Source organism: Xiphias gladius, chromosome 6 (genome assembly GCF_016859285.1).
Source record: "Xiphias gladius isolate SHS-SW01 ecotype Sanya breed wild chromosome 6, ASM1685928v1, whole genome shotgun sequence".
NCBI classification, from domain to species: domain Eukaryota; kingdom Metazoa; phylum Chordata; class Actinopteri; order Istiophoriformes; family Xiphiidae; genus Xiphias; species Xiphias gladius.
Window position 1 is genome coordinate 14,670,094 of NC_053405.1, and position 22,573 is coordinate 14,692,666.

Genomic DNA, 22,573 nt, shown 5'->3' on the forward strand with positions numbered 1-22,573 from the left:
ATGGATGAACGTGGCATTAAATTAAAGCTGACTGTCTGTACTTTAAAGTCATCATTTGAAATCCAAAGAAATAAGAGTATACAGCCAAAAAGTCACTTTCTAAATGAATTTGGAGCTCACCGTAAATCCCAATTTGAATTGTAAGAAAATGATTCTATCACACATGTCAAATAAACATTTAATGATAAAACTGGCTGTGATTTGGAAAAAAAAGTAAGTTTGTGCAATGCAGTGACAGTATTTCATCCTCCATAGCTTATCTTTTGCCAAGTGGTGTTTAAAGGAGCTTCAGTTTTCTGTATTTTGCTTCAAAATAATCATGCTCATTATATTGTTTTGCAAATACAATGAATTTACAGATGCATTGCTGCTTACCCTTTTCAAGGATCACATTATAGTAATTTGCAAAAGTTATTACTGCATCTATAACTTTTCAAAACAATACTTTTAAAAGGAGGGGTGCCTTATTTAATACCATCATTTTGTAAAATGGCACAGTGTCAGAGTACGGGCCTGATACACAAGGCCTCTAATTTAAAAAAAAAACTTTACTTATTGAATGTCACTTTGAACAAATGAGGGAAAAAAAGAAATGTCTGGTGAAATGTCAGATTGTTCAAGGTAGCTGGAACCAGTTACGCTCACTTAATATTCGTGTCAATTGACTGGTTTAAGAAATACAGATGACACCGATCCAAATCCCCAAGAGGAGAGGTTCAGGCTTTTTGACACGGAATCTCTCCCCCAAGCCAAGTGTATAATGACTCTGTTTGCATGAGGAATGGAACAAATAGAGCCAAAGATGGATGTCTAGTTTACTGTGGCACTATCTGTGGAGTTTTGGACTGCTTAAAGCAAGTTATCAAAGCCATCTGTTTGGGCCTATGGGCAGAGGCTGATTAATATAGCCATGGAATGAGAATGTCACCAAGGAACTAAAGTCACAGTACCAACTACAATATGTCTTAATCTTTAGTTGAAGGATTTAAAGCCTCACCCAACCATTCTGTTGTTGATCCTTCACCAAGGTAGCATCAAAAATGTACAAGAAAGGCATGACTTCAGGTCATACTGTCATGTTTCATTACAGAGCGAGCAAAAAACATTTTGAAAAAAATCTGCTTTGAGGGCTTTCAGAATCATATTTGTTGAGTATCCTGTGGTCACTATGGGATGGAATTTCAGAGATGTGCACCCTGGCAGGAGAGATGTGAGTAGATCTATAAAGAGGCAAATTACAAAATTTTAATCGGAATGAATTTATATGATGGAAAAAAGATTTGAAAGGGCTCATGGCTAAGAATGCAGAGCTGATTGCTGATATTTTTTGGAGAAGTAAGTAGCTCAGCACTAACAAAGCTTTAGTGACAATTTGAGGTTTCACGTCTAATTTAAGTTGCCACAAAGTTACAGTTAGTTAGCAATCAGTGAATTACCGAATCACTTATATTGAGCAATTTTAAAACAGCTTTCATCTTATTAGCATTTAGATGGGAATGCTAAATGGGATATTGCAGAGGACACAATATAAAAGCAACACCGAATTCATTGAGTCCGTGCTAACCACTCACAAATATGTCAATAAAAACAATCACAAGTAGTTCTACACTGCCCATCCTTGCCATTTGAATTATTTCAATTCAATTTAACTGCAGTGTCCCACCCTTTCAAGCACCACAACAACATCCGAAGTGCTCAGTGACTTTCTATTTTGGACTAATAATCCAGAAAACAGATTTCCCTTTCAGACCAGTAAGCTAAGCGTCATTGATAGTTAAAGGAAGACATTAGCATGAGTCGGTGGTTAATGACATTGTTTAATGGTGTGTTCACTTTGTTAATATGGCTGACAAAACAGACACATTATGCTCGCAACTTTGAGTTGTTTTGAGTTCAGTATGGAGAGTCACTTTCAAGGATAAGTTCACAAATTTTCAAACCATCTTTCAAATGGCTTCTTGCCTGGAGGCTAGTCAAAAGGGCAGGTTAGTATGGAGTGATGAGTGGTTTAAAAGTCCTAAACATATAGGGCAAATTGTGAAGGAGCAATTATATATATATATATATATATATAATTACAAAGGTGTATGGATGTTTTGAACAATGGCTGTCTTGTTATAGGTTTAGATACAATTATAATAATATTATATATATTATTGTATATAATATAATAATAACAATAATTGACTTTCCCCCATAAATTTAAATGTTGAACTACCTATGCCATTGTCGAAGGCTAGCAGTTGCCATACTAGAGTACTCAGTTTATGCAAAAATACAAGGGTGTATGTTTTTGTCTGGACCACAAAAGCGGGGCCAGCCCTATAAACGCGAATGTCTGTCGCTGTTTGACTGAGTTACTGAGTGATGACCATTGGTCGGCCAGCCAAGTAATGGAGTTTCCCCATTGTCTGTTGATCTGTCAAAATAAATTGACATGAGCCGTTTCTAATACATCATCAGGGGACGTTTACAGGCAGTGTTGCCAACTTAGTGTCTCTGTTGTTAGATTTAATGTGTTGCCCCGTGAGCATGAGATTGGGCTTTCCCTCGGCAGGCACACCTCTCTATGCGTCCGATTCAATTGACCACACAGCAGCTGACATAGACTGAATGAGCTTCTTATGTTCTCTCTGAGGGATCAATTTACAAATAAATATGGCCAAAATCACAGCAAAGCTGTTGTCTTTAACTTATGTGTACAGTGATTTTGTCAGACAATGTCAAGCTTTTAGCAGTGCAGAGCAGCAGCGTGGAAATGGCTTAAATGTGACTGCTGGTTAACATATAGTCTTAATGGTCTGCGTTTCAGTCACTATTTCATACTAGCTCTGTTTTCTGACAAAAGAAACAGAATAATATGTAAATGAGATCAGCTTTATTGGGAATTTTGCTGTATTACAATACTGTACATGTGAGCACAGAGAGTAAGAAGGAAGCAAACAGATAAAGGGCAGAATGGAAATATGACGATGATGTCATGAATATGCTAATTAGCATCTTTTTCAACATTTAGCGACTTCGAGCAGGCTTTAGCTACTTTCCATTGAAAGAGGTTGTTTCTAGCATTTACACAAGTTTCAAATACGTTTGCAATTTTGCACGTTGACTCTACAGAGTCCAGCCATATACTAGATTTGACCTGGTCTTATTGTTTCTCCAAGAGACCCATATGACACAGAAATACACACTGAGAGCTCTGATCCTATAGCGAACCTCCAAGATAGCTTAAGCAGTTAGTATAATCTCTGTAGGATGCATTGACTTCTCATGGTTAATTATGAAAAAATTCCTTCTCCATGATCTGCAGGGCTCATGGATTAAATGTTCCAGCTGCAATGGGAACATAGAAGCATCTGTCTCAAGTCTCTGACTTCAGAATCCCTAAACCCTGTGTGGTCATCAAGAGCTGCCTCTCTTAGTCTTCCTGTGCTTAGATGGGGTTGTCATTTTATAGCTCTAATTTACTTATATGTCTCTAATTGTGGGATTTCAGACTTGAATGCATGCCTTTTCTTTAAAATTATTTTCCTAGCATTTGGAGACCCTCAAAAGCATGATGCACTCAACCTTGAGAATGTATCAATAATTCAAACACATCATCCTCTCATGATGTAGCTGTCTGAAATTGGGGAGACTTTGTCTGAGGGATAATATTGCACTCTGTCACATCTGACTATCTGTCACCTGCTAGAGTGTGGTTACACCCAGCTAATAAATGCAGGGTCAAAGCATGCATATTTTCATGATTTGCAGTAAAGTAACTGCTGTCCTTAGCAGGAAATGTGACTTTCAGAACCCCCAATATTCAGATAGTAAATAGTTGGAGCCCAATTACATTGCTGGACTGGTTTTGAGGATAAAATCGTTTCTACGTGCGTCCTTATTTTTTTTCGTTGGCCCAAATCCCAATCACAGCTCTTCATTATGTAGTATCTGCCAATACCAAGCCAAAACACTTAAAAAAATATTTTTACTTTTTTCTACATACAGCAGTGCACAATTAGCATAAAGGTGTCCAACATTAAAATTGGTAAAGCAATTTAATTATGTTTTGAGAGCATCAGTGTGGCTGTGTTGTGACTGGATCTTTTGACAGGAGATTTTGATAAACCCTTCATCAAACCAGCTTGAACAAAATACCGAAGTGGGAAAAACTATGCTGAAATTTTTTAAAACTCCATGTGGCTCTGCTCGAATGGTTTGCTGACGCATGCTGTCATATCATCAACTGAAACTGCTGGCTGTTTTTTATTTGTTTTGTACGCTATGCAGCTCACTACCTCACAGCGCTGTGTGGTTCCAGTGTTTTAAGGGTGTGCAACCGTGCCTTTTTGACAGCTGGCATACCTGGACCAAGCCAACAAAGAATCGTAAACAGATTGGACTTGTACTGATATTAATTGGGAATTCCTTATTGATTTAAAAAAAAAAAAAAAAAAGACTGGATCAGCCTATGACCCGATTCTGCACATTGGGTCAGGACATTCCAGATTTTTCAGGCCTTGGATATCTGGACAAATTTTATCCCCCTCCTTGGCTATCTGGACAAATTGGGGATGGGAGGGGGATAAAATTTTTCTGTCTATATATTTGCTCTAAGTTAGACAGGGTGATTTCCCCCTCCCATCCACTCTGTGTTGGGAATACTATGCAAAACCAATATATGAATGAATAAGTGAATGTCTCTTCCTATTGATCCTGATGATTACATCTCAAAATATATATTTTTGCAGTATTCACACTTTCTCAAAAAATTTGTGAAATGAGTGCAAAATTGGAAACAAGAATTACTTGCTGTGGGCCCTATTAAAATTACAACGAAATTTATCTCACACCAGCACAAAAGGATTTGAAAAAAATTACACCAATTCAGAACATTAATTGGACATTTAAATATAAACAAATAAACTACTAGGGTTAGGGGCAGGTAGATTAAACTTTAGTTGAGGTTGAGGTTTGGTGATGGTTAAATAAGACAAATTTCAATAGAAAAACTCCACCTCATTCCTCCAACACATTGACAGTTTAACTCAGAGTTAAAGGCAATTTATCTAGACACCATCTTGACCTTCATACTCTTACATTTCCCTGTGCTATTTCATTGTCAAACCACTGCCTGCTTCTGTGGCTTAACCTCCTTCACATAATCCTTTCAATGGCAGACATATTTATGTGTCCTTTTGAACATGAAGCATGCTATCTGCATTATAAGACAGTTTGCTTATTTCACACATTTCTTGAGTCTTGTCTGTTGCAAAATCCATTCGTTAAATTCATGTCATTAGGCCTATTCTGCGAAATGCATTTTATATTGTGCCACAGTAAAGCCTGCAGTAACTTAAGTCAAACACTCAAGTAAGCTTTTGAATTTTCTATTGGGTGTGATGCAAGAGTTGGGTGCTGTTCTGTATCTGTGAAAAGGCTATCAATGAAATTCATTATCCTTTATATCAACTATATTATATTATTCACCAGCTGAAGGGTGAGGTATGATAATCTGTTATCTCTTGTCATCTCACTGATGAGATAGCAATGGATCTGACTTGACTCTTCAAATTGGATTCATTTATCATTATGGTTGAAAAGGAATACAAATTTTTCGTGATCAATTTGGCTGGCTCCCAGTAACTTCTTGTACAAGATAACCAAACATGGATAATTAGTAGATATGAGAAATCATTACACACTGTTAATCATGGTGAAAGTTTGTCTCGTTCATTTTCATTCCGGTATCAGCACACTTGTAAGACAAGAATATTTCAATGATATAATGTAATCAGAGATATCTACCCCTGAGAAGTTTTGGCTCAATTAGTCCTCCTGAACACTCAAAGCTGAGTGCCGTGCTAATTTTGCCCTCTTCTTAGCACCTGCAGTGCAGTCAATGTGGTCTCTGACAATCTTTATAATAAGAAAATATTTATGAGGCATATCTTGGCAAAGGTTTTTCACGAGAGATACAATTTTGAGGAATGAGTATTGTCTTCATTTTGTTTAGGAAAATTCATGAAAAAGTGGAACGTCTGCAGGACGATAAACACATTAAGCAGATTACATCTAACATAAACAATCAATGTGGACTGATTTAGAGATCAGAGCAATACTCATCTTTGTCTATTTGATAATCTTGTTTAGTCTCCTTGCAACAAGCAGTGCTGAAAATGAACAGTCACGGAGGGATAATATAGTTTAGTTTCAGTGGGCACGTGCTCTGCCTCCCTTGGGCTGGAAGATATTTGGATGGTCGAGTGAAAAATTGCCCTGAATTCTGTCCAATGAATCGTTTTACACATGCTTTAATGCATTTCATAAATATCTGCCTGAGAAGGTAATTAGTGCAGGTGTTTACACATATTTCTGCCATCAGGGTGCACAGTAGGATCACAGTTGGCTGAGTGAGTTTTAGGTTATTAAATTAGGCCCAAGGTAACAGGAAGAAGGATGAGCTACAGTTGGGCAGGTATGAGCAACAACATGTTTTCCGAATTCATCATCCAAAAAAAAAAAAAAAAAAAAACTTGCTCAGGAAATTATGCAGGTTCAAGATATCTCCCATTTGAAGAACAGATTCAGAGTAGGTATAATCAGGCCTGTATGCAGAAAGATTTTTCATATTCAAGAGAGGTCAGTAGTAGAGAGTCATCTCCCTACCCTGGGGGCTTTACCAAAGACAAAACAGACTAAAACTAATAAAAAAAAAAAAATTATAATAAAAATTAAGCTGCTTAACTTTACAGGGCCAAATAAGAAAGTAAATAATTTCATCATCTTCCTAGCAATAACGCAATAATCAATGTAGTGCTGAAAGCATATGAACATGGGGAAGCTGAATATATCGTTTGCCACGGTTTTATGAAACTTTTCTTTTGTACATCCCGTGCCATGTAGAAGATGTTTTCCAATATGAGGGATGGCTCTTGGTTTGGAGAAATACTTCATTTAACAACACAGACACCTGGCTGACCCACTACAATTGCTGTTAAAGCATCAATGCACCTCAGTGCTGCATAAACTCCACAGGTGATGACAGGTCTTTCCCTGAGGTTTATCTAGTTGTTCCATTGCCCTCACCTCTTCAGCCCAGACACTGAACAGCAGTAGCCTTATTGTTTTTCACAAGCAACTTACAGCACACAGATACTGCTTTTGACAATTAACGTATCGAGGTGTTGTTACTTTTAAATGTGGCACTTGCTTTTAAGACTTAAATGTCATATTCATTAAAGGCTTCACTCTAAAAAATGTCTGTCATACCCTGTTTGCCGCCCACTGTGGCTGTGACTCAGCAGGGTAGAATAGAGTTGGCGGTTCAGTCCCAGGCTTTTTTCTCACGGACATGTGAACACTGTTTGAAATGTCCTTGAGCAAAACACTGAACTTAGACTGTTCCTGATGTTTAGGCCAATGACTTGCATGGTATCTTGCTGCCATGGTGTGAATGGTGGAATGGGTAAATACACTACCTTAACCAAATACCAGAAAAATGTGTGACATGGAGGGATGACAACGCTGTTGTGGTAAGCTTGAAAATCATTTTGACATTTGATGCATAAACATCAATATATCCCATGTTTACAATTAAAAATGTTTGATGTTATACTGGTTAAAAAGTTGTTTCATATCATAAATTACAGTTAACTGATCTTAGGGTGGTTAGAGTTGCCTTATAGTATTAAGGTCCTGAGTTTAATTTGAGGCTTGATTAAATGTTCTCCCTTTGAGTGTGTTGAGGAAGCTCTGGTTTCCTTCCATAATCTAAAAGAATCAGGTGAAGTAGAGGCTGTAAATTGCCAATGATTCTGTCTCTATTAATCTCTCTATGTACTGGCAAACCATCCAGTTTGCGATAAAGGGAGATAGGCTGAAGCCGTAATATGCCTGAATTAGAAAAAGCAGAAAACGTTAAGGCCTCTAGTTTGAGGTCAGTAATGTTAATTTGCAGCACAAAAGGCTGGTTCGCAAGTTGAACACATACAGTTGGTACAGCTGATGCTAATGGACCAAAAAGGTGGGGCTAATTGAAAATAATGAAGTGTGTAACTATAGTCTATTACCTGCTGATATTATGAACCTTTCCAGTAACATTACACACGACGTTATTTCAGATGAATCGCGGTGACATTGTAGTACTTTGGAGTCCTGGCAGTGACAGGAGCTTTCATTAACACCTGACCAAACACTGCACTGAGTAGTTATTGGCAAAACTAGGGTTCAGTGAGTGAGTTCCTTTTTGAAGCTGGTGTCCTTAATTAGTTTTATTAACAAAATATGTCTATCTGTATATTACGTGTCCTATGGTTGGAGTGGCTGTCCGTACACTGCCATCCAAAAATCTAATTTGACTTGTCAGGCGGCGCTTGTTGACAGTGCCAATAAAGTCTTTCAAAGCAGAAGCAGAGAGTGTGCTGGAAGTGACATGTTTCACACCATTGTTCTAATTTCATAAACCAAAAATTAATAACAGCCCAGCAGCAATGGTTTCCACGCTTTGCATACTGACACATCTTAAAAGTTTTGCTTTAACTGATTAAAATACTTCTCAAAGGCAGGCTTCAATATAACCTGCTAGGAGAAGTAAGAAGTGCCATCTTTGATGTAGTGTAAATATCCGTCGGTTGCCATCACAGGATTTCACCTTTGAAATAAAGGCTCCGTTGATTGTTCATACATTTGTTTTGAAAATGATACAAAAGGGTACAAGTGGATTTAATAAATTCAATAAATTCCTGGGCTGTAGTAGACAATTACATGGTAAGACGTGGAGGCTGATAATGATTTAGTCCGTTTCATGAATATTCTACGTATCATATGGAAATTTACAAGTAATTGTGGGTTATGTAATTATAATACCAGGTTGTTAACAGTGTTCATTGTTAGGGAAGTGGGTAGTTAGCTCGACAATTTAATGACACTGTGTTCGTATCTGTGTAAAAATTCTAACCCTTTCCCCTGAAAAACACATTTATTCACAACTATTTTGCAAAAGGAAATATGTTTGGAAGGAAACATAATCCTGGCCAGATTACATTTTCTAGTAACGTAATGAGGAAATGTTGTCAATTAACATAATCTGGTAAATCGCAAATGTTGAACGTATAGGTAACATGTTCACTGACAGTGTATTTCATTTGTTTTCCGCCTAAATATCCAATCTTGCTATGCCACATCTACTCATAAGTATTACAGCATTCTTTAGTGTTTTTATGGTTAAATGGTTACATTTAGGCACCGACTGTACTGTGCTAGGAAAATATCATGGTCTTGGTTGAATACAGAAAGAGTCTGGAGTGACATGGAGCACAAGACATGGTCTGTTTATTAATATTTAACCAGACGGGAAGAGAAGTGAAGATAAAGAACTTACAGTCACTCAGTGATTTTTCAGTAACTCTCTGAGACACTATCCCAGTAATGATCTCAAAGCTGAGAGGCATCACTCAAAGCAATTAGACTTGTTAACTCAGCTTCACCATGTCAGTGACACAGTAATTAATAAGTATCCAAGGGAGAAGACAACACTTAAAACAAAGTGATGACACTTACATTATAGTTTGCTACTAACTACACAATACTTTGAGGTATCACTAATGGTGTGGATGCTAAATTGTCAGGAATATTTTAGGGACATTGCTAAATGATTTTACACAGCTCAAAACACTTGGTTAAGGTTAGGGAAAGATCAAATTAACGCTACCTTGAATCACAATGTATGATGTGTTTACTTTTTCAATATTTAGCCGAAACCACCAGCTTTCCCTAACCTTACCCAAAGTGTTTTTTGTACCCTTAACCTTACATGCCTGATGTTGAAACAAACTCTGGTGTCAAAGTCGTGTGCTTTGTACGTCCAACTTCCAGCCTTGCAACTTCCCCACAATTTCTGTAAGGTACAAGTACTTAAACTGGCCTGGAAATAAAGTTGTGAGTGAACAGAAATTACTTTCAAAATGTATTTGACAAAACTATTTAGTGGTATATAAACCTAATCTCTAGCAGACAGGTTTGCAGAACTAAGTTCCACAATAGGTAAATGAACATTGAAATATAGTTAATTTATAATAGATGTCGTGAATGTGTGCCAGCTGTGTGCTTTGGCCAGTTTTCATTTTTCTGTCCACCAAGTGTAATTGCTAAGGTGAGTTATAAACTTTGATTAATGGGCTAATCACAGTACATTGAGGGATTGCCCACTTTGTAACATTTTCTGGAATCTTGGAGAGTTTGCGACAGAGGCACAGCTGGTTGATTCATTGAAAAACAACAAAACATCTTTAAGCAGTGATGTTCATTTTCTTATACTTTGGCAATTCAAACGCCTAAAAGAAAAAAGTAGGACATACAATGGATACTTAAAGTTAACTATATTTACAGAAACCTATATTTTCTTTATATAATTCAGTAAATTGTATGTTGTTCCGGGGCTGTTTTTTTTTTTTTCTAGCGAGCTGATTAGAGGATCTGTGTGTGTGTGTGTGCATGCGTGCATGCGTGTGCGTGAATGCAGATTGGATAACTGAAGCTACAGTTTTTATGTGCTGGTCAAAGCAATTCTGGCATCACTTTTGGTTGATCTAGGCTCACAGTGGGTTGTTTTGTTCTTTTTCTTTTTGGGAGTTTCTTATCATTTTTTTCAACTGCATGGCACACACTCTGAGGAGGGAACAGGCCATAAAAATCATAATTTTGTTGTACTTTTATTTTCAAATCACCATAGTATGTTGCTATGTTGAAACCATCTTAACGTGTGCTGGGAAGCTGTTCAGAACCATAGATGCTGTTTTGTGAAGCTGTTTTCATAGCACTGCCGTAAAGCTGGGGATGATGGGCTTGAGTATGTAAAGCCTTTACAAAGAAAAAGTTGCCATTGTTTCTGCAGAAGTGGGAACGGGAAGCAGTACAGACAACAGTAATGAGTGTAAAGCGGCACTACCTTAGTTATACTAAAAAGCACACCTCTACCCAGGCTTTACAACTCTCAATATATATAATTTTAATAACATGTTTTTGAGTTTAAAATGAGTCTGGATCCAGATCCGTAAAAAAAAACGAAACACTTGATTGGCTGATTTTTGCTATGAGTTTTTTTTAGGTACCTAGTGTAAATCCTGTACAGCACAAGAATGAGTTGTGCCAAATTATAAATGAGTCAGACTCGTGACCACTGAGTTATGGCCATATTTCACCATTTATCATGTTGCCATAGCTCCACATTAGCAAAATACCATCACATTTGGCAATTTTATTCTTTAAAACTCAAGAGTCATAAACCAAAATGTAACATACTTTATAAATAGCCACACTGGTAGTGTTATTCAGTCCAGATTTTAACCAAAAACTAAGCACTTGTTCCTTAGCCCATGACCAACTCTCAATTAGATTTCATTATAACATGTGAAATATTCTTTGAGATATCCTGATAACCATAAAACAGACACAAATGGGACGAAAACAAATAACCTCCTTAGTGAATGTACTTTGGGTTCAGTGAAATTCGGTACTTTTATTCTCTGTGCTTTAATGTCTTCTACGTTGAAGCTCAACAAAATCTCAAAGGGTCATCCTCTTACCTACCACCAACTCAGTGGACATTCATCTTCTGTTTGAATGACCCTTTATCTCACCTCCTTGTACGTAAGGTTGCAACACTACATGACCCTTATTAACAAAATTGCAGGAATATACATGTATTTTTTTAAACCACACTGTTTCCAAGTCATCCCATGCATGTAAAAAACATTTTTTGATAAATATTTCATTTGACTTTTCCCAACGAAAACGTCTTTCCCTTTGGTGAAGCCCAATTATTCAGTGGTTTGCCGTCATTTTCTAAAAGACAGAAATTACACATTCAACCCAACTAAACTCATATTATCTACAAATTGTATGTTTCTGATTCGGTGCTATACTGCATGCTTTTAATGGATATTGCAAAACATCAAAAATATCAAATATCAAATGCGCACCTAAAATCAAAACCAGGTATGCTGAATGATTGACACCCGATGATTACCTCAGGAATCAAAGTCTGCTGTAATGCTGCATGTTTCATGTGACTCCGTACACTCTATCAGATTGCTGCCTGTGGAATGTGGTCTCGCCTTGGACCAGGATTTTAATTAGAATAGACTGTTTTGAAGTCGGACTGGTCATTATCTGGCAAACAGAAGAATGACATTTTTCAGACTGCACAGGGAATATAAACTCTGTTTTCAAGGCTTAAGTAGATATGTATCAAATAATCACGCAGATGGATAAATGCAATACCATGTCTCGCTTGACATTGCTGCCAAGCCCTTATTCAACTTTTCACGCTACTTGATTTACAGCTGCTTCAGGCAGAGGCCCGTGTGTGCGACACCACAACAGTCATGATACAGGCGTCCAAAAGTATCAGATAAGTGACTGAACAGTGCCTTTTACTGTAATAAATGTGGTTCAGAATTTAATAGAAAATTATCACTCACCACAGTATAAATTTGCTCTCTGTGCTGCTCATTGTTCATCAACTGTGAAGGCTAGGAGTGTCTTTAAACTTAAGAAAAGGATTATTTCGTATGTGAGACGAGCTGTTTTAAAATCTGTATTTATGTTTGATAATATTAAAACTAAAAAATCAAAGAAGAGAACATCTTTTGAAGTGCTTGTGATCAGAATATTTCTGGACTTTCAGTAGCCACACTGCCCTCAGGCGCTAAGTAATGTGTTGTGTTGTGTTGGACATTGTTATAAAAATAAAGAACAAATGCACAAATTTTTTTGTCTAATCCAATAGAAAGATAAAATAAATACAGGGATCAAAAATAAAAGAATAAATAAGTAGATAAACACTTACAATAAGTGATGGATTTTTTAATGTTAAGAAAATATTTGGAAATTTGGATAGTGCCATTATAGGTTTTTGCCACTGGCTCTTAATAGCTTTACAGTGCATAGTGTGTTGAAAAAAGTGAGGAAACCCCCCTTTGGCCACGGGGCTTGGACTTTTCAACTGTGTTCTCTTTAATTACACCAGGAACAATGTGTCATTTGTCTCAGTACAGTTGTGAGGGTAACATATTTACAGCACGGAGAAGCACGGAGAAAGAAACTGTCAGCGAGGATTTCTCTCCGTCTCGCTTTTTTCTCTGTCTTTCCTTTTTGATCTGCTCTGCTTCGATGTCACTAAGCACTGGAGGAAGCAACCATGTTGGAGAATATATTTGAGTGAGGAAAGCCATCCGGATATTTATTCCATTTTTTCCATTCCATTCCTCACTGCTGGATGAAACCACTTAGCATTTAGAATATAGGATGAGTTTCATCTGTGCAGGTATGCCACAGTGGGTGATCGTCAAACCCCTTGATGTTTCTGTGGAAAGGTAGACATGTCCAACCAAATTGTTGTCATAGGATTGTATTTACCAGCGATATCAATATTTATAATAAACAAAGGGAGATCTCTTGTATAAATTCTCATCTGGTATTCACCATAAGTATAGAGGGATTGAAAAAAACTGAAAAAAAGATATTTCTTTCTGTTTGCTGTGCTAATAATGACCTTGATGAAGCTGTGTTTTAATTGAGATTTGGTGGATTAAAGTGTGGCATGGCATTAGACAGTGAGACACTGCTCAGACACTTGGGCTGTATGATATTTTTTGTGGTAAAATACAATAATAATTCGGTTTTATATTTTTATTTGTCTTACTATTTTTTCATTCACTCCATTTCGCAATCATTAGAAAAGTGATAGGAAATACAAAAATTCATGGTTAATTCTGCTAAATCCAAATGAAGAAATACTTAACTTTTTAGTTATAGAAAGTGACCTTGCACAAACTGAAACAAAGAGTTATTTCAAAGTTTGTTACGTCCAAGATAGCATTTTGTCATGCATGTTGGCCACTGCGACTGTTTGATAACAGTAGTGGGATTTCCATAGAATACCAAGCTGCTCAGTGAATATACAGCTCCATAGGTAGTCAAACAGTCGTACTTATGAGTTGCATAAAATTGCTTGAAATAAGGTATAAGCTGGTTTACACATAGATGGTTGCATGTTATGATGCACACAGTCAGATTGAACAGAACAAAGTAGGGTTTAACTGTCTCCCCTGTAGTGCTGAAATAATGACCCATCTCAGGGTGCATTGTGGTCTCTCTCTCTCTTTCACGCTTTCTCTGAATTTTTTTCTATTTTCTTCCCCTCTTTCTCTCACTCACTCTCCGCCATTTTTTTTTAAAACCTTTTCAGTCACTTGAGATATGTAGCTCTGCAGGAGGAGAAATTCTGTATCTATTGAAACAAGACCATAAATAATTAAAAACAGTGTTATTAATGAACTTCCAGCCATTATGTTTATGAACGATTAGAAGTTTAATTTTTCAGCTTGACTTTTGTTCTCTGTTCCATCACTCTGTAATGCACATTAAGTGCCTACCATTCCAACCCTCAGTAATGACAGGGTGACTTTTTGTGGGAAAGGTTGGCTCTATGATACCAAAAAACGTTTGGACTGGTATGAAACCACTCATGCTATCACTCTGTAACGCAGAAGTTGTCCAGATTTTTTTCCGTACATGGATTTTAATGTTGGGCATTTGTAGTTCAGACGGTGGTGATCTAAGTCCGCGCTGGGTCATTCATATCACTTTTGCTGATTGATAGGGATTTAATCGTCTCTCGATCAAACCCCTCCTGCAACACATAATGTACATCATCATCCACTTCCTCCATCTCCCATATATATTATTTTCTACTTATGAGCTCTGCTACAAGTAACATACAGCTGGTCTGTTGGAAATGGAGACAGTTGCAACAATTGTGGAAAGACTTTCATGCACAGCCTTGGTCAAAAATGATTATGTACTAAAATATTTTATAGTATCTGTAAAAAAAAAAATATATATATATATATATATATATATTAATCACTATGTACAGTACTACGTAGAAAACACGGCAACATCCGTCCACAGCGCCTCTATGACTACCACTTGTGTCTTATCAGCATGACAACATGGTGCAAAAGAGACTGAAGATCCCAAAGAGCCATTAGTGTCCTCTTTTTCATTTTGACACTGACTTCTGGATATCTGCCATCACTTAATATTATATTACAGATTCAACAACCCCCCGTTTATCTTTATTACTGGCCCCTAATCTCTTGTGACAGTTAATCATGTTACAATTTCTTTGGGTCATTTCAGTACTTTACAGCTTTCAGCATTGTCTTTGTTTGTCTTACGACATAATATGTATAACTTCTGATCACTGAACAGTCCATTATACAATGTATCACCCATCACAACTTGTGTCTTGATAAGAGAAATCACCCGTGCTCCCTCAGTGCCAGTTAGTCGTGCTGTGATTAATGTCTTCATGGCCTGGTCAAAGTGTCGATATCTTCAACAGCTGGGCCCATCTGTCATCTTTTTCCTGTGACACCCCTGAACGTAACTCAGGTCCTATCAGGGAGGCCATCCATCAAAGTGGTAAACAGAGACGTCTCACATTAGCAGCCCTGAACACTTCTCATCATATACCATAACAGACAAGCAATCATCTGGCATTAAGTAGCGCCACAGGCTAATGTGAAATATTAACGGAAATATACAGCGCACCAGCTGCCGATTGGATGGGGCATCTGGACTTAGTGTAATGGGTGGGTAACAATTTAATACTGTGGAGACAAGAAATTGAAGATTTGCCTCCAAAGCTGTATCACTGGATCAGGGACATCAATACAGAACAAATGATTTTTGAGGAATCTCTCTCTCTTTAACCTTTTTTTCTTAACCATGCTTTGTGTGTGTAAATCAAAGGCACAGAGTCCATTTACTCTGAGTAGCTTATGCCTGCATATTGATTTATGTTGTATACTCTGTGTTGTAAAGTCTGAGAAGAGCAAGTACAGGAGAGCATTTCACTTGTAGTTGAACTAGATCTGCTTTGTAAAAGACTCATAAAAATGATTGATATATACAACCACCTTGGAACGTAGAATCTCATGATGCATTCGGATGCATTTATTGCCTGCCATGTTGTTTCCTTTAGGGGGCAGTAGAATCAGGGACAACCGGGTTGTCTACATCTGAGCGATTGGTGACGGATTCACCACCATTGCTGCGCAGATAGATGCTAGAGGGTTGAGGCCATGGGCCAGCTTACTAGGGATAAAACCTAACTGTTCTCTCCAGCAGCCCCCTCACCTCCCTAACCCTCTTTGCCTCTTTTGCGGTCCTATGCAGGACTCACTCATGGCAGGGATTATGCTGACATCAAGATAAGGAGCTTTTGTCGCTGCTGTTGTCAAGTGATGGAGATAAATGTGGGTAAAATATGTGTTTTCAGTGTTCATTTTGGAGGCTCTACCTAACACTCAACTCTTTTTGAAAGGATATTATTTTCATACTGACAACTGAAACATGGATAATGTCTTAGCAGCGGTGGGGGCTCTTAGGGATAAACTTATTACAATTAGAGATAAAAATGTGGCGATATCACAGATAAAACAAAAGTCTCTTGGCTCTTGTGGCTGACCATTGTGGTCCATTTTTTGGATTCAACCAACAGCAAACCACATGGCGTCACAAAAAGAAAAACTTTATTAGATAAAGGAGGCCAAATTAAGCACAGGTCCCCTGAAATTGAAGCAAGATAGTATTTCTTTGACTCTTTGAAACCCAAGCATGATCTGGCACACATTTAGGAGGAGAACCGCTAATTGCATCAGCACCTCTGCATAAAAACTCAGTCAGTTATAAAGACATAATGGGAACCAGGATGCCCCCTCAATGCTTCATGTAATGCACAACTTTTTTATTTCCCTGCTCAGAGGAATTTTTCTTTTTCCATCTGCTGTGGTCGAAGCAGAGATACTCATTGTAACAGTAGGAAACATATCACATGTATTGAGGAATGAAGCAAAGGAGGCCAATAATCAGGGCAGTTAAATGGAAATAGTTTCATTTCCTTTGGTGTAAACAAATACCCCATGTAGTCCCTGGACCAGAGCTGTGGGTAATCGGCTGCTATAACTCAACAGAACACTTTGCCCTGAGCTAAACATAATACTTCCTGCACTTAACTAAATCCATTTTTCAACCCTCAGAAGAGTTATGACACACCAGTACGTTATTGTACAAATGTCTGACAACATTAAACTTATGCAAAACATGTAACACAGCAATGTTTATTTAAAGGACTACAGAAAATTTTAAAGGGGTTTTGTAGAAAGGCAAAGATCTGGTAAAGGAATTTTGTACTAAATAAGAGTCACCCTTTAAATACGTTTTTCTTTATTTATTCTTCAGTGGACTAAAAGTAATTATATCAAATTTTGAAAATGACCATCCTGAACTCATCTTCCATTTCAGTTTGATTCTCCTCATTTTCAATTATCCATTTTGACTTGTACAAATCAGGAGGTTAGTCAATAGGCCATTGGTCTGTCATTTCCCATCAGTATGGATTCTTGTCTCAGAGCTTGGGCTTTGCTTTTCATACTGTGTAGCCCGGATGCTGACTGCAGCAAACTCAGATAATTAATCACTGCTTGCAGCTAACCGTCCACACAGAATTGTATAGATTTACAGAAACACTCTGTGCAGTTATGAGGAAAGTGGTATGGATTGAGCGCAAAGTCAAAAAAAATTCAGCTCAAGGACAAAAGTATCCAAAATGAGACCTGAGACCCTGGGCTCACATGCCATTGTTTTCTTTTTGTGTGTGTCCAAGTTCAAGGTGCTAATTAAAAAAGAATGAACTTTTGTAATTAGCACCTTGTGTCTCTGAGATGGGATGTAGTTGGCTGCTAATGAGAGGATGAAGCCTGCACTACTGTTATAGAATGAATGCTTCTTTTCATCCCATCACAGGAAGACGCGGGAGGTCTTTCTGCACTTCCGCAGGTGGTGTGATTGCTATTGCCGCACCTTTTGGAGCAGCATGCCTGTATCCAAAGCAAGGATACTTCTGCGATACCACATATGGGTGATGCTGTTTGTACAACATGGCAGAAAAACTTTTCCCATTTGTTTCATTCAGCCTGTAATGGTGCTTGACTAGCTCCTAGTGGCTGCTTGTTTCAGTCCATATCTCAGCAGTAAAGCAGTAGACAGGTCGGTCTAAGGTCCTGCTGCGAGGCATTGGTAGATAAAGCACACTCCAGGTAAAAACATGCATGACCACTCACCATTAGATAACTCCCCATGCTGTCCCTGAGATGGCCCTCTTAATTAGAAGGTCCTTGGATCTTGCTGTCCAAACTCAGGTTTTACTGTCCGTATTACGACTTTATATAATACAGTTCCTCACAAGCTACGGTAAAACATTGCAGGGGTGTACAGTACATTATGAATATACTCTGTAATTGACACTATTTTGGAGTTACCTTATGGCTTCATGTTGAACTTCGGGTTTGTCCCAACCACTGTCTGCGTTGGCTTTGGCGATTCGCTTGTTACTCACCTTTACTTCCTCCTGAGACAATGGCCTATTCTGCTCATGCAGATGATGGAGTTCAGTATCAAAGCCAAATGACATGGCTGCCAATTAGGGAGGGCTTCCAGGTGCATTTCAATGTGAAACTCGCACCAGTAACTGCATCCTGTGGTGTCTCCATTCAAAAACACTTCATAACAGGTAGACTTGAACAGAAACTTATGAAAGTATTTCAGTTTCTAGTTAAATGACAGAGCTCTTTTTCATACTTAGCACAGAGGGGGTTGAACTTTGTAATGATGTCTTAGTAAATGTTCTAAGCATGAAGTTAAATTGACTTGCTGCCGGTACCATTAGTGTAACCTCTTTTTTTTCCCTTTAATGCTGAAAGTTAACTGGAAAAAATCAAATAATCAATTTTCCTGTGTTCTGGATGGACCAGTTCAAATGCTTGGAAAAAGTGTGAGACCACATGGTTATTTTGACAGCCCCCACAGTCACCAGGGGATATAATAGACTTTTATATAATCTATACAAGTACTGTAGCACAAAAGCCTCAGATTAATTCAATCACCTTTCACTAAATGTTGTGCATTTCTGACAATGGTTTCATTAACATTAGACTTGAAATGAGATATACTAGGTTTTATAATTTGTTATTGACTAGTGTAAGCTTCCTGTGAAGTGTCAAATGTAAAATGTGATTGGAATTAATTTTGTTTTAAAATGAAGAGAAAAACCAATAAATCCCGCCCAAAAGAAAAAAAAATCAAACTTACCACATTCAGATGCAAGGCGTTGCCATTTTAAGCATTTGTGGTGAACCAGGAACTTCCTCCTTTAAACAGCCTTTTACCCAAAACAGGTTAGGTCATGACAGAAAAAAAGCTTTCCTAGGTTCTTGTTAGTGTGTTTCCTGAATCTACAAATGCACAGTGGTGCACCAGAGTGGCCTTTGAATCAAAATTTTTAGTCATTATTCAAATTAAATCAAGTCAGGGCAAACGGGAAGAGCAGTCAGAAGAAGCTCGATGCTGTAAATCTTGAAGCTCTACCTCTGTGATTGCTCAGGCCACCCTGGAATAAAGATTAGAAGAAAATCACTTATCACAGCGGATGTCATTAGCATATTACCAATAACGGGATGCAAAAGGGAAAAGAGGAATTGCCTTATAATGCTGGTTAAAGTACGAATCAATGCCATGTATGGATGCACACAGCTGCTTAACAAACAGATATATTCACTTCCAAACATGGGTAAAGGAAGTGTCTAATAATGATGTTTTTTTCAATGTTTTTGTCTGAGTCACTCGCTGAAGCACTTGATGCTAATATCACATTCCCCCTCTCTCTTTTGATCAGCTTTTGCAGCTGGGCTGCCCTGCCTCACTTGGATGCATCAACAAAGCTTGAAGTGGCCACTCTAATCTGGTTAAGTATTGCCTGGTTGGGGAGAAATTAGCCGAATTCTTTTAACTTTTCAAACAAACATAATACAGTAAAACTTGCTGGATAAGAATCAATTACATGAACTGAAAATAGGTTCGGGGGGGATATCATTTCATTTCTGGAAATCATTTAATACATCTATTCAATGGCATATGCCTGTACTGTCACGTCGAAACCATATTTCAGTCCAGTGAAATGAATGAAGCAGAGGAGTATCTGTTGAAACACTGCCGGAATACGTTTCATAAATCTTTTTCACCCAGCGATGATAAAGTCATTATCAGCATAATACTTCAAAAATGGTAATTCCCTGCCTAAATCCAGTTGATATTGTAAGGAATAATGGGATAATTTCAGGGTAATCGCAGAGTTTCTCAGTGTGATTGGTTGGATTGGTGACCGCAAACCATTGTCGTTTTTTTATTAAATTAAATAACCCCTATCTTAAAAAAAAAAAAAAAAAAAAAAAAAAAATCACCATACAACATGTTTATTTCTTTGAAGGTTTAGAAATGTTTTACCAAAAATACAAATTGCTTTCAGGCCACCAGTATAAACAGCACAATGGATGTCTGTTTGGTAATTTAGTAATCCAAAGTGATGCGTATTTTATGGTATACTCCACCATCTTAAACTTTTGATAGCCGTGCCATCCATGTAGCAATTCTTATTCTCATTCTAATTAAATAAATCGCCTTTTCACTGAAAAGTCATGTATGTTTGTGTATCTTAAGATACAAATATTCATCTATGTACCTGTCAAACAATAGTGTGTGTAGATTAATTACCACAGAGATAGTAAAAGAAATCTCTAGCTTGACACTATTTCACTATCACATCTTCTCTTTTCAAGAGATAATTTTTATTTTTTTTTAAACTTCTTTTATTACAGACTTGGCCAACAGATGGTTTCGAGGGAAAAAAAAGAATATGATCACAATACCAACATTTTTGTTGTATTGAACATTTTCTCTCATTGGATTTTTTCGGCAGATTGTCTCAATTTTTCAATGTGTCTAAGCCCTTTGTTAGAGAGAGATCTGTTAAATCTGTCTTGCCGCTAATAAACTGCCATTATTCCCTCCAACAAGGCTGCACTCATTAATAATGCTTCTGTCAGGTGCTCATTCTCTTCAGTGAAAATAGAAAATATCATTAATTACAGTTTCTGTCACCCTCTGACAGCTCAAGCAATTGTTCCAGTCCCTGAGTTCTGTTTCATTGTGTCCATACCTAGTGACCACCTATTCTTTACTGTCTCAATGGGGATGTCCAGCATGTGAGAGCCACAAAGACCCTGGGAGATCTCACCACACATTGCAAAGCTTCTGTCTCAGCAACACATTAGTCATCCAGGGAGCGATTAAGTTTGGTGGCAAACTCAAAATGTAGATCTATCTCACTCTCTCAAGCAGAGATTAGGGAGAGTATCAGTCAAAACTCAGCCGGTTTACTTTTCATGGTGGATTTGTTGCATTTTTGCTACTCAGAGAAATATCCTCCTTGGAGAAACACAGAGAGATTTTCTTATTCAATTTAATAACATGGAGAAAGAAAGGAAAAAAGACTAGACTTATGAGTGATGCTGCTGAGTGAAGAGGAGGACATTCTTGTATGAATATGCAAGGATCTTATTGCATGTGGAATGCTTACAACTGAAAAATGGAAAATTTGAATAAAAGGAAACAGTTGCAGGAAAAGAGCCTAAACTCTCCCAACGTAGTATCCAAGCAGTTTTTTGACCGAGGGAGTTTCTTGGATTGTTTAGTTTCACATTATGTAAACTACAGAGAAAACCCACAGTCACACCCCAGAGTGTTGCCATGTCTCACAAATATGTAGCTTACTTTAGTGAGTTGCTTCTATTCGTGCTAGTGAACGTAATGCTGTATCTCCTATACTTTAGTCACAAATCAAGACCAGAGTCTTTTAAGTGCCATCACATTAAAAAAGCAAGATGTATCAGACTTCACGCAGAGCTCATTTTAGTTTGTTTATGTATGTTTTTTGATTGGCTACAGGGGGTAAAATAATGACATACAAATTGGCATTTTTTGCAAAATTAGAGACATCCTTATGAGATTTATTTGAACATGTAGTACCACCACAGTAAAAGGCACTCATATGACATTTACAGCTTGCTGCTGATTGAATTAAATCTGCTAATATTAAAATTAAAAATTAAAATATTGGAAAATGGAAAATGTATTATATATAGTAGAAACCTAAAAATTTTTGATGGATTTATTCTCGTTCAAACACCCCGATGGTACCATCTTTTGTCTCTTAGGTTAATGTTAGTCACTACACAGGTCACGTTGGTAGCTAGACTTTAACAAAGGATGAGTCAATACTAGATAAATTATACTGTTGATGATGCAGTATTAAAAAAACTTTCTGTAGTGCATAAGTGGCCAAAAGTAATATTAAAATAATTTAGGAGAAATGGAAGTGAAATGGAAATCAGATAGACACTCCTCCACAGTCAACATTATTTGGGGATTTGATGGCATGTTTTTCTGCTTCTGTCACAAGGTTTGCATCAGTGTGTCAGCTCACATAATCCATGTCCTTTTATTTTTTTTGTATGTATATATATATATTAAAGATGGATGAGAACATACCTACTTAAGTGTATCAATAAACAGGAGGTCTTTTCAAAGCACACACCTAATAAAGATATACAAATACACACAA

General features: G+C 37.4%; 1 long non-coding RNA gene across 1 annotated transcript in view; it reads left to right on the forward strand.

Moving 5' to 3' along the window:
- Window positions 1-20,934, forward strand: part of LOC120791229 — a 75,179-nt gene extending 54,245 nt beyond the window's left edge. Inside the window, exons 3-4 of the long non-coding RNA XR_005707616.1 lie at window positions 19,790-19,858; window positions 20,769-20,934. This is a non-coding gene — a long non-coding RNA (uncharacterized LOC120791229). The remainder of the gene's footprint in view (window positions 1-19,789; window positions 19,859-20,768) is intronic.
- The last annotated feature ends 1,639 nt before the right edge of the window (window positions 20,935-22,573 follow it).